The sequence below is a fragment of the Rattus norvegicus genome, chromosome 1 (assembly GCF_021556685.1).
Source record: "Rattus norvegicus strain SHRSP/BbbUtx chromosome 1, alternate assembly SHRSP_T2T, whole genome shotgun sequence".
Classification (NCBI taxonomy): domain Eukaryota; kingdom Metazoa; phylum Chordata; class Mammalia; order Rodentia; family Muridae; genus Rattus; species Rattus norvegicus.
In genome coordinates, this window is record NC_141534.1 from 251,542,557 (window position 1) to 251,556,762 (window position 14,206).

A 14,206-nucleotide genomic window follows, 5' to 3' on the forward strand; every position below is an offset into this window, starting at 1 on the left:
TCACTGGTATGAGGTGGAATTTCATGGTTGTTTTGATTTCCATTTCCCTGACAACTAAGGATGTTGAGCATTTCTTTAGGTATTTCTCAACCATTCAATATTCTTCACCTAAGAATTCTTTGTTTAGCTCTGTACCTCATTTTTAATAGGTTTATTTGATTCTCTAGAGTCTAACATCTTCATTTCTTTTTATATTTTGTATATTAGCCCTCTATCAGATGTAGGATAGGTAAATATATTTTCCCAACCTGTTGGTTGTTATTTTTTCCTAATTACAGTGTCCTTTGCCTTAGAGAAACTTTGCATTTTTATGAGGTCCCATTTGTAGATTCTTGATCTTAGAGTATAAGTCACTGGTGTCCTGTTCAAGAAGTTTTCACCAGAGCCCATGTGTTCAAGCCTTTTCCCCACTTTTCTTCTATTAGTTTGAGTGTATCTGGTTTTATGTGGAGGTTCTTGATCAACTTTGAATTGAGCTTTGTACAGGGTGACAAAAATGAAACAATTTGTATTGTTCAACATTCTGAACACCAGTTGAAGAAACACCAATAGTGGTCTCCTGGGAGTCTCTGCCAGAGCATGACAAATACAGAGGCTAATTCTAGCAAACAACCATTGAACTGAGAATGGGGTCCACATTGGAGGACTTAGAGAAAATATTGACAGAGATGAAGGGGCTTGTAACCCCATAAGAATAGCAATACCAAGCAACCTGAACTCCCAGGGACTAAACCACAACCCAAAGTATACACAATGACAGACCTACAGCTCTACCTGCAGATGTAGTAGAGGATGGCCTTTTTGGGCACCAATGGGACTAGAAGATCTTCATACTGCCAAGGCTTGATCCCCTATTGTAGGGGAAAATCAAGGCTGCTAATTGGGAAGGGGTGGGTGGTTGGGTGGGGGAACACACTCATACGAGAAGGGGGACTGGTGATGTTATAAGGAGTTTATGGACAGGAAACCAGGAAAGGCGATAACATTGGGTTTGCAACCCCATAAGAACAACTATACCAACCAACTAGAGCTCTCATGGACTAAACCAACATTCAAAGAGGACTCATGGACAGACTCATGGCTTCAGCTGCATATGAAACACAGGATGACCCTGTTGGGTACCAGTGAGAGGTAAGCCTTTGGTCCTGCAAAGACTGTACCACCTCCAGTGTAGGGCAATGTCAGGGTGGGAAGACAGCAATGGATGGGTAGTTGGGTGGTGGAACATCCTCATACAAGAAAGGCGAGAGGAAATGGGATAGGGGTTATGGGCGTGAAACCAGGAAAGGGGAAACACTTGAAATGTAAAATTTAAAAAGTCCAATAATATAAAAAGTAAAGAAAAAAAGAACTCGGTTGGGGATTTAGCTCAGTGGTAGAGCGCTTGCCTAGCAAGCGCAAGGCCCTGGGTTCGGTCCCCAGCTCCGGAAAAAAAAAAAAAAAAAAAAAAAAAAAAAAAAAAAAAAAGAAAAAAAGAACTTTTTCTTGTCTTAAAACTGAGACAAATTTCATTTGGAATAGTATTAAACAGTGACTATTTGGTTGTTCAAAGATGCTGAAACACAAAATATTGATCCTTGTGTTGCACTATAAATTCTCTGAAGTGCTGACCATACCTATGTCAGTAAGAAGGGTCTCCATGGATCCAGTTGTGGTCTTGATGCCCAGTTTCTCTTCTCTGCTTCTCCTCTCATTATGGAGACAGAACTCTTGGAGGAGGAAGCTCCCTCCTGGCCCTAATCCTCTCCCAATTATAGGAAGTTTTCTTCAGATAGATTTGAATGACCTCTGCCAATCCTTAATTAATGAAGTATGTCTCATGTTCTTCAGGTACATTGCAAAGAGAGATATAAGTCGTGCTGCCATGTGAGATTCTATTACTGGCAAAAGTATCGTGACAATGAGTGTAAAGACAAAAATTGTAAAGTTCTATGTTCTTTTCTGACTTTTGCCTCTAGTTCTGATCAGGAAATTAGTAATGCTCTACGGTTCGGATTAATGAAATTGAAATGCATGTAATTATATATTACTTTTAATGAATTCAGGTAAATATATACTATTTTTACAAACATTCTATTATCTTGACTAAAGGTAAAGAGTAAGAAATACTTTATTCAAAGACTCAGAATTTTAGACATGCGTTGCTCTTGGATTTGAATTAATGTTGTACTCTCAAATTTACTGGTGTTTTATTTGAACTAAATCCAATGTGCATTAACTCATACATGAAATAAAAGCAATAAATAGTGTGTGGTAGCATATGTGATATTTTCCAAATTACCTGTTATTTCATTCATAGACTGTAGCTTGAGCTTAGAATACTGATTAGTGAGAATGTGTTTTTTTCTTTTTTCTTTTTTAGTGAAATTGCATGAGTTACTTATTTATTCCCCCTTCCCTCCTCCCTCTCTAAATGGATAGATAGATAGATAGATAGATAGATAGATAGATAGATAGATGAATTACACCTGCACATAGTAGGTCTTCCCTGCACATAGCTCATTCTTTTATTGTATAAAATATAAGCTGGAATTTAACAAAGTTGTTTTTTTTCTTCTATTGGGTATTTTCTTTGTTTACATTTCAAATATTAGCCCTCTTTTACCAGTTTCCCATCCAGAAAACCTCTATTACATTAACCCTCCCCTCCTTCTCTGAGATTGCTCCTACAATCACCCACCTGCTTTCTTGTCCCGGCATTCACCTTCACTGGGGCATTGAGCCTTCACTGGATCAAGGGCTTCCTATTGATGCTCAACAGGGCCATCCTCAGCTACATTCGCAGCTGAAGCCATGGATCACTCCATGTGTAAGCTTTGGTTGGTGGTTTAGTACCTGAGAATTCTGGGGTGTCTGCTTTGTTGATAATGTTGTTCTCCTTGGGGGTTGCAAATCCCTTCAACTATATCAGCCTTTTCTCTAATGGAGGCATTGTGGATCCTGCTCTCAGTCCAATGGTTGTCTGTGGGCATCCACTTCTGTATTTTTGAGGTTCTGGTAGAGCCTATCAAGAGACAACTGTATCAGGATACTGTCAGCACGCACTTCTTAGCATCACAATAGTGTCTGAATTTGCTAACTCTATTTAGGATGGATCCCAGGTGTGGAAGTCTCTGGATGTCCTTTCTTTAAGTCTCTGATCCACACTTTGTTTCCCAATTTTCTCCTGTGAGTATTTTGTAGGACCTTCTAAGAAGGAATGAAACATCCACAATTTGGTCTTCTTTCTACTTGAGCTTCATGTGGAATGTGAATTGTATCTTGAGTGTTCTAAACTTTTGGGTTATTATCCACTTATCAGTGAGTACATATCATGTGGGCACAGGGGAATATTTCCTAAACAGAATACCAATGGTTTATGCTCTAAAATCAACTATAGATAAATGGGACCTAATATAATTGCAAAGCTTCTGTAAGGCAAAGGACAATGTTAAGAGGACAAAACGGCAACAAACAGGATGGGAAAAGATCTTCACCAATCCTATATCTGATAGAGGACTACTATCCAATACATACAAAGAACTCAATGTGAATTTTTGATTTCCATTATGGAAATCAGTCTGTTGGTTCCTCAGATAATTGGATATAGTATTACCTGAATACCCAGCTATACCATTCCTGGGTATATACCAAAAAGCTGTTCCAGCATATAATGAGGAAACATACTCCACTATCTTCATAGCAGCCTTGTTTATAATAGCCAGAATCAGAGAATCAAATAACCCTATTAAAAATGAGATACATATCTAAACAAAGAAATCTCAAATATTGAATGGCTGCTAAGCACCTAAAGAAATGTTCAACATATTAATGGTAAGGGAAATGCAAATCAAAACAACCTTGAGATTCCACCTCATTCTAGTCAGAATGGCTAAGATCAAAAACTCATGTGACAGTAGATGCTGGCAAGGATGTGGAGACAGGGGAACACTCCTCCACTCTAAGTAGAATTGCAAGCTGCTTCAACTACTCTGGAAATTAGTCTGTTGTTTCCTCAGATAATTGGATATAGTACTACTTGAAGACACAGCTATACCATCCCTGGGTATATACCCAAAAAGCTGTTCCAGCATATAATGAGGACACATACTCCACTGTGTTCATAGCAGCCTTGTTTATAATAGCCAGAAGTAGGAAACAACCCAGATGTCCTTCATCGGAATGATGGATACAGAAATTGTGATACATTTACACAATGAAGTACTACTCAGCTATTAAAAACAATGAATTCATGAAGGTTGTAGGCAAATGAATAGAACTTGGAAATATATATCCCATTTTAATAGAGGCATTTTATTCTCTGGTGTCTAAGGTCTCAAGTTCTTTTTATATATTATATTGTGTGTTAGTCCTCTACCAGATGTAAGATTGGTAAAGATCTTTTCCCAATCTGTTGGTTGGTGTTTTGTCCTAGTGACAGTGTCCTTTGCCTTAAAGAATCTTTGCAATTTTATGAGGTCCTATTAGTCAATTCTTGATGTTAGAGCATAAGCCATTGGCATTTTGTTCAGGAAAATTTCCCTTGTGTCCAGGTGTTAGAGTCTTTTCCACACTTTCCATTATTATACTGTATAAAAACTGACAAAATCACAAATGAAAAAGGAGACATAACATCAAAATCTGTGGAAATTCAAAAAAATCATCAGATCCTACAACAAAAGTCTATATTCAACAAAGTTTGAAAATCTGGAGGAAATGGACAGTTTTCTAGACAGATATCAGGTACCAAAGTTAAATCAGGAACAAATAAACCATCTAAACAACCCCATAACTCCTAAAGAAATAGAAGCAGTTATTAAAAGTTTCCAAACCAAAAAGAACCCAGGACTGACTGGGTTTAGTGCAGAATTCTATCAGAACTTCATAGAAGACCTCATACCAATACTGTCCAAACTATTCCACAAAATTGAAACAGACAGAGCACTACCAAATTCCTACTATGAAGCCACAGTTATGCTTATCCCTAAAACCCACAAAGACACAACAATGAAAGAGAACTTCAGAACAAATTCCCTTATGAATATTGATGCAAAAATACTCAATAAAATTCTTCAAAACCAAATCCAAGAACACATCAAAATGATCATCCATCATGATCAAGTAGGCTTCATCCCAGGGATGCAGGGATGGCTTAATATATGGAAACCATCAACGTAATCCTCTATATAAACAAACCCAAAGATAAAAAACGACATGGTTATTTCATTAGATGCTGAGAAAACGTTTGACAAAACTCAACACCCCTTCATGATAAAAGTCCTGAAAAATCAGGAATTCAAGGCCTGTACATAAACACAGTGAAAGCAATATTCAACAAACCCGTAGCTAACATCAAACTAAATGGAGACAAACTTGAACCAATCCCACTAAAATCAGGGAGTAGAAAAGGCTGCCCACTCTCTCCCTACTTAGTCACTATAGTACTCGAAGTCCTAGCCACAGCAATCGGACAACAAAAGGAGGTCAAATGGATACAAATTGGAAGGGAAGAAATCAAAATATCACTATTTTCAGATGATAGGATAGTACACTTAAGTGACCCCAAAGTTCCACCAGAGAAGTGCTAATCCTGATAAACAACTTTGGCAAAGTGCCGGGTATAAAATTAATTTAAACAAGTCAATAGCCTTCCTCTACTAAAAGGATGAACAGGCTGAGAAAGAAGTTAGAGAAATGACACCTTTCACAATAGTCCCAAATACTATAAAATATCTTGGTAAATTTTAACAAAGCAAGAGAAAGGTCTGTATGACAAGAACTTTAAGTCTCGGAAAAAGAAATTGAAGAAGATCTTAGGAGATGGAAAGATCTTTCATTCTCATGGTTGTCAGAATTAATATAGTAAAAATAGCCATTTTGCCAAAAGCAATCTACAAATTCAATGCAATACTCATCAAAATTCCTACACAATTCTTTATAGAGATAGAGTAATTTGAGAATTCATTTGGAATTAAAAAAAAAAACAGGATTGTAAAAACTATACTGGACAATAAAAGAACTTCTTTGGGAATCACCATTCTGACCTCAATCAGTATTAAGGAGCAATAATCATAAAAACTGTATGGTATTGGTCAAAGGCATGCAGACAGGTCAGTGGAAGAGAATTGAAGAACCAGAAATGAACCCATAGACCTATGTTCATTTTACTTTTGACAAAGGAGCTAAAACCATTCAATGGTAAAAAGACAGCATTTACAACAAATGGTGCTAGTTCAACTGGAGGTCAGCATGTAGAAGAATGCAAATCGATTCTTTCTTATCCTTACAGAGCTTAAGTCGAAATGGATCAAAGACATCAACATCAAACCAGATACAAACTTGTAGAAGAAAAATTGTGGAAGAGTTTGAACACATGGGCACTGAGAAAAATTTCCAGAACAAAACACCAATGGCTTATGCTCTAAGATCAAGAAAGAGACAAATGGGACCTCATAAAACTGCAAACCTTCTGTAAGGCAAAAGACACTGTCATTAGGACAAGATGGCAAATGACAGATTGTGAAAAGATCTTTACCAATTCTACATCTAATAGAGGGCTAATATCCAAAATACACAAAAACTCAAGAAGTTAGACTCCAGAGAGCCAAATAAACCTATTAAAATGGGGTACAGTGCTGAACAAAATATTTTCCGCTGAGGAATATTGAATCACTGGAAAGCACCTAAACAAATGTTCAACATCCTCAGTCATCAGGGAAATGCAAATCCAAACAACCCTGAGATTCCACATCACACCAGCCAGAAAGGCTAAGATGAAAAATTCAGGTGATAGCAGACGCTGGCAAGAATGTGGAGAAAGAGGAATACTCCTCCAATTTTGGTGGGACTGCAATCTGGTACAACCACTCTTGAAATCAATCTGGAGATTTCTCAGAAAATTGGACATTGCAATACGTGAGGCGCCAGCTATACCTCTGCTGGGCATGTACCCAAAAGATGCTCCAACATACAACATAGACACATGATCCACTGTGTTCATAGCAGCCTTATTTATAATAACCAGAAGCTGGAAAGAACCCTGATGCCCTTTAATAGAGGAATGAATTAAAAAATTGTGGTACATCTACAGAATGGTGTGCTACTCAGTAATCAAAATCAAAGACTTCATGAAGTTCATAAGCAAATGGAATGAACTAGAAAATATCACCATGAGTGAGGTAACTCAATCACAGAAAAGCAAACATGGTATGCACTCATTGATAAGTGGGTATTAGCCCAAGATCTCGAATTACCCAAGATGCATTTCACAGACCACAGGAAACTGAAGAAGAAGAATGACCAAAATGCAGATGTTCTCACTCCTTCTTAAAAGGGGGAGCAAAAATATCCATAGTACGGGATAAGGAGGCAAAGTTTAAAGTAGTGACTGAAAGAACGGCCATTCAGTGCCTGCCACGTATGTGGCCCATATATATACAGCCACCAAAGCTAGATAAGATTGATGAAGCTAAGAAGTGCATGTCGAATGGGACTGCATATATATCTCTCCTGAGAGACACAATTAGAGCATTTCAATTATAGAGGTGAATGCTAGGAACAAACCACTGAACTGAGAACAGTGGCCCGTTTGGGGGAATTAGAGGAAGGGTTGAAAGATCTGAAGGGGCTTGAACAGCATTGTCAACCAACCAGCCCTTCCAGGGATTAAACCACTATCCAAAGACTGATCCAGGGCTCCAACTGCATGTGTAGCAAAGGATAGCTTTGTTGCAGCACCAGGGGAAGGGGAAGCCCTTGGTCTTGCCAAAGGTGGACCACAATTTCAGGGGAATGTCGGGGGGTTATAAGGGGCGGTTGATGGGGGGAACACGCTATGGGGGAGGGGGAGGGGACTTATGGACAGGAAACCAGGAAAAAGAATAACATTTGAAATGTAAATAAAGAAATATGTCTAACAAAAAAGATAGATGTGACTGATTTTTATATAAAAGTTTAGATTTGTGATTAAGCTTTTTATAGGATTACTTTTAAAAATAAATAATATTGAAATTACTTCTTTCTTTATAACAGCAAATTGCTACCTTCCAGTAAGAGAAACAGACCATGAGAAACCCTCTTGCTTGCTTACACTTTGTTAAACTATAGATGTTACTTGCTTATGAATGCATATGATTTTTAAGAATAATTTGTTTCTTTACTCATGCTATGTAATATTATTCTTCCTAAAGGTAGAAGAAAACATACTGTTTCTTCATAATCACTCACCACAAAAAAAACTAACATGTAGTCACATTATAATTGTATACTGCTTGAAAGATTTTGCTGGGATATATAAGCTGTAGAAGAAAGAATAAAGTATGGTAGGGTGTGGCTGGACCATTGTTTCTCTCATACATCAACATGTGTATGTGAATGGTTTGGCTGGGACATTACTTCTCACATCCATCAGCTATAAGTGTACATGTAAAGTTTGTGCAAATGAGAGTTGGAACATTGTTCCTTCCATCCACCAGTTGTGCGTACTTTTGTGTGTATGTGTGGAATACTTGGACTTTGCTGACTGAGGGTTTGTTCTAACCATTCAATAGGTGAATATTTATGTGTCTGTCTGATCATCTGTATGCATGTGTGTATGTTTGTATGTATATATGCATGCATATTTGTGTGTATGAAGTTGGTGGACTCTGCTTTTTGATTTGTCCATTCTGTCTGTGAGTGTGTGTGTGTGTGTGTTTGTGTGTGTTTGTGTGTGTGTGTGCGTGTGTGTGTGTGTGTGTGTGTGTGTGTGTGTGTGTGTGTGTATCTGAACTTTCTCTCTTTCATCCTTTTTCTCTCTGACCCCAAAGTGTTAAACAATTTCATAGGATTTTTTTGTTTGGTTGTGCTTGTTTTTTTTGGGGGGGGGTGGCCATATAGAGTGCCAGTCCCAGTGAATTAAGCTTCCTTCCTTCAGCAAAAGTGTCTGCTGAGAAACTTCTCTAATCTGCCTTTAGCAGCAGCCCCTGTAGGTATCTGGATCAACCCTTGTCAGTGACTCTAAGCACTGACCCCCAACGGCTCAGTTTACTCAGTGGGTAAACTGAGCCGTTGGGGGGTCAGTGCTTAGACTGGATGACAAAGCCAGTCACTGGCAATTAACAACTAATGAAACCAATAAATGGGCTTATCATTAGCAGAAGATAATTTTCCTTATCCCATCAGTCATATGTAGCTCCCTGTCTAAGGGTAGCCTCTGAATTTTTTATCCTCCCACATTAGCCCTTCTAATGATTCAGTCTTTTTTCTAATTATTTGTGGCCATTTCTCGGACAAAATTATTCACAATAGATTTCATGCTTTTCTTTTTCTTACAATTTTTCTGCCTCTACTTCTGCATGTTCTCTGATCTATATATGCAGAAGTTGCAACTTAGATGTGTTGGGTGAGTTTGGTATCCCTACAATCTGTTGATACCTGCATTGTGTCCAATTGTGCCTTTCTGTGATGGTCCCACATATGCTGTAAGAAGAGACATCTTTAAGTGGCAGGTATACTTTTAGAGGAATTTAACACTTCCTCTTCCAGAAGCTAATAATTGCAAATAATTCCTTCACTATGTACAGCACATCATGCCCAGCTACCGTTTTAGGATATTTTCTGACTTTGACTTGCACAGGTCTTGCTCATCCTATTATATTTGCTGTGACTTCATACGTCCAGCTGTCCTGCTGTGCCCAGAAGACATTTTTTCCTTGTGGTTATCCACCACTTTTCTGTTCCCTATTTCTCAATGATCCCTGAATCTTTCAAAGAAGGAGGATAATGCATAAGTTATATTTAGGCCTGAACATTTTGAAGTCTCTTATTCTTTGCACTGTGTTCTCTTGTTGTCTCTGTGTTGGTCACCATCTACTATAAACAGAAGCTTCTCTGACAGTCGTTAAGAAATGTCTTTTATGTGTGGTATTCTTCTGGAGTGTGATTGACAAATTATAGGCCATACTCTAAAGAAAGCCAAATAATTATGTCTTAAGAACTAAGAAGTGCCAGTAATTTTTGACTATTGGTAGAACTTTGTAGCCATCTCCCCTCTCTATGCTGGGATTAGTTCTGACATAAGTTTGTGTTGGTCTTGGGTATGTTGCCACAGCCACTTTAAGTTGACAAATGCAGCTACTTTGCTATGTCCTGGAGACCCTGTTTCCTCTGTCCAAGAGACACCATTTCCTTATAGTCATCCACCTCTGACTTCTAGACTTGTTCTTCCACTCTTTCATCATGACCCCTATGACTTAAGAAAAATCCATGATATGTAAATGTCTCATTCAATTCTGAGTATACCATTGTTTCTTTTTGCTCTGTGCCTTGAGTTTCTGCAGTTCTCTGTGATAATTTTCATCTACTACAAGTAGAAATTTCTCAGATGAGGGTTGTGAGATGCATGAAGAATTGAATACCATGGGTACCTCCATGTGTACTCTTTGATTGGTGGTTTTGTCATGGGGACGGGTGTCTGGTTGGTTAGTATTGTTATTATTCCTATGGGTTGCAAACCTCTTTAGCTCCTTCAGTCTTTTCTATGGCTCCAGTTGCCATAGGATGGCCTTGTTGGGCATCAGTGGGAAGAGAGGGCCTTGGTTCTATGAAGGCTTGATGCCACAGTATAGGGGAATGCCAGGGGAGGGAGGTTGGAGGGAGTGAATCAGTAAGTGGGAGAGCACCCTCATAGAAGTAGGGGGAGGGATGATGCAATAGGGGGTTTCCAGAGGGAAAATGAGGAAAGGAGATAACATTTGAAATATAAATTCAGAAAATATCCAATAACACAGAAATGGATATTATGAAAAGTTATTTGAAATTGATTAACACTAAGTCCACTTAGAGTGACATTAGATTCTTTTTCAGAGTCCGTGACATGTCTGGCCACAGTGTCCTGGCCTGTTAATGATGTCAAATATGTGTTTTATCTCATGGGACAGGCCTTAATCCAAAACAAAAAAAAAACTGTAACGTAAATGATATGCATGTTACTATGGCACCAGTTGATATCCCTTGCTCCACAATTTGTTACTGTAACTCAGAGTTTTTAATCTTGGTAACCTTGATCATTAATTTCCCTTCCAGTAGTCCACATTGCACCTTCAATCACTATGATAGTTAGCCTATATCAAAAATTTGACCAATATAAAATTTGTAACATAATGATGCACCTGCAAACTTTCAAAAATACCAAAAACTATCGTAAAATGTAGAAAAAAAAGAAGGCTAGGTTTACTGGTGCATGGTTTTAATTTCAGCACTGAGGAGTTATCAACAAGTAGATCTATAAAAAGGGAGGAAAGGAAGGAAGGAAAGAATGAAGGAAGAAAATTATAGGCTAATACCTCTGAAGATTATAGACATTTTTTTCAATAAAATATTTGTAACGAAATTCCCAAATGAATTAAATTGAGTATCCTTTATGATCTAGTCATATTCATTCCAGAGACTCAGGGACATTTTAAAAAATATAAATCAAGAAATATAATCAATTTAATTATTTCTTCTTTTATAGTACTCAGAAATTTGACTTATGTTCTAATAAAACAGACATGACAACCCAGAGCTTTAAAATGCACAGAGAAGCTGTGGAAATATTTTCAAACTAAATCATTTTTTAAATTAAATCTCACCTATTTCCACTAACTCTTCTGCCTGTCATTCCTATACAAGCTAACTCTTTGTGAGTGTTTGTTTAAAAAAAGACTTTTCTTTTTCTACCACAGTGAATAATACTACGCAACAAGTTCTTGAAGTGAAAAATTTGATTAGTCATTTGATTTCTAATTATTTTTAAATTAGTCTTTCAAATAAAGAGAAAGGAAAGACTGAAATATCAAATATAATCAGTGAGTGGCATCTATATACACATGAAAATTCCCAAATGTTTACCTTTCACTCCTTTTTGGTAAATTAAAACATTTCTTGACAATATAGAATATAATTATGTTTTAAAAGCCCAGTATACCAACAGCAATTGTAAAGATTTTCTTTTTATTAAAATGTTCATCAATTTATACAGAAAAGTGTTAATTTAATGATCCTTATGTGAAGTCTACAGACTTAAATTAAGGATCACCTGGAATATGAAGAGTACTGATCATTTAATCAAAACTAATTCTCTATAGAAAGGACATGAGAAGAAACTTCCCTGAGAGTTGAAGAGACGGCTTATCACTTGAGAGAGTATGTTTCTTCAGAGGAGCAGCAATGGGTTTCCAGCAACTATATAAGGTAGCTCCATGACATATGACATGCTCTCCAGATCTCGCTAAGTGCACACACACACACACACACACACACACACACACACGCACACACACAAAAAAAACACCTCTGTGCTTGTATTCACACAACTAAAAAAAAAAAGAATTTCTTATGAGTTTTGAACCTGTAAGATTATTGACATCAATGTGATGAATAACATTAAGCATTATATTAGCATAGAAATTTGATAATGATGTTTTAGAAAATGTTTACAAAACTATAAATCTAGTTTTTCCCCAGACAGGTTGAGTAGAGTGTGATTGAACATGCTTGTTATGTAGTTCTCTCATAAAAACATCAACATTAATACTGTATATAGTGTTGTTTTCATAAAGACACTTATAGTAGTATACCATGAGCTTTGAACACACTCACATACCATCACCTCTCTGGACATTCTATTTCAATTTTTCCTATCTCGTTCTCTTCCAGAATTGTTATACTTAAATATTTGTTTTTATTTTTAGTTTCTTTAAATAAATGCGTACCTACAAATATATAAGTGCACCACTAGAATGCCTGGTGGTCACAGAAGTAAGGAAAGTGTGTCTGGTCTGATCCTCCTAACTATGCAGTTTTGAAAACGATTCTCCATTCTTTCCAATGTCTTTTCCAGGGTTCTTGGATATCTAAATGTGATCCTATTATTGTGCGAGGTGCAATGTGTGTTTTGAGCTTTAGTAAGGTTTCTTTTACGTATGTAGGTAACCTTGTATTTGGGGCATAGATATTTAGGATTGAGAGTTCATCTTGGTGGATTTTTCTTTTGCTGAATATGAAGTGTCCTTCCTTATCTTTTTTGATGACTTTTAGTTGAAAATTGATTTTATTTGATATTAGAATGGCTACTCCGGCTTGCTTCTTCCGATCATTTGCTTGGAAAGTTGTTTTCCAGGCTTTCACTCTGAGGTAGTGTCTGTCTTTGTCTCTGAGGTGTTTCCTGTAGGCAGCAGAATGCAGGGTCCTCGTTGCATATCCAGTTTGTTAATCTATGTCTTTTTATTGGGGAGTTGAGGCCATTGATGTAGAGAGATATTAAGGAATAGTGATTATTGCTTCCTGTTATATTCATATTTGGATATGAGGTTATGTTTGTGTGCTTTTCTTCTCTTTGTTTTGTTGCCAAGACGATTAGTTTCTTGCTTCTTCTAGGGTATATCTTGCCTCCTTATGTTGGCTTTACCATTTATTATCCTTTGTAGTGTTGGATTTGTAGAAAGATATTGTATAAATTTGGTTTTGTCATGGAATATCTTGGCTTCTCCATCTATGTTAATGGAGAGTTTTGCAGGATACAGTAACCTGGGCTGGCATTTGTGTTCTCTTAGGGTATGTATGACATCTGTCCAGGATCTTCTGGCTTTCATAGTTTCTGACGAAAAGTCTGGTGTGATTCTGATAGGTCTGCCTTTATATGTTACTTGACCTTTTTCAGTTACTGCTTTTAATATTCTTTCTTTATTTTGTGCATTTGGTGTTTTGACTATTATGTGATGGGAGGAGTTTCTTTTCTGGTCCAATCTATTTGGAGTTCTGTAGGCTTCTTGTATGCTTATGGGTATCTCTTTCTTTAGGTTAGGGAAGTTTTCTTCTATGATTTTGGTGAAGATATTTACTGGTCCTTTGAGCTCAGAGTCTTCACTCTCTTCTATACCTATTATCCTTAGGTTTGATCTTCTCATTGAGTGCTGGATTTCCTGTAGGTTTTGGACCAGTAGCTTTTTCTGCTTTACATTATCTTTGACAGTTGAGTCGATGATTTCTATGGAATCTTCTGCTCCTGAGATTCTCTCTTCCATCTCTTGTATTCTGTTGGTGAAGCTCGTATCTACAGCTCCTTGTCTCTTCTTTTGGTTTTCTATATCCAGGGTTGTTTCCATGTGTTCTTTCTTGATTGCTTCTATTTCCATTTTTAATTCCTTCAACTGTTTGACTGTGTTTTCCTGGAATTCTTTCAGGAATTTTTGTGACTCCTCTCTAT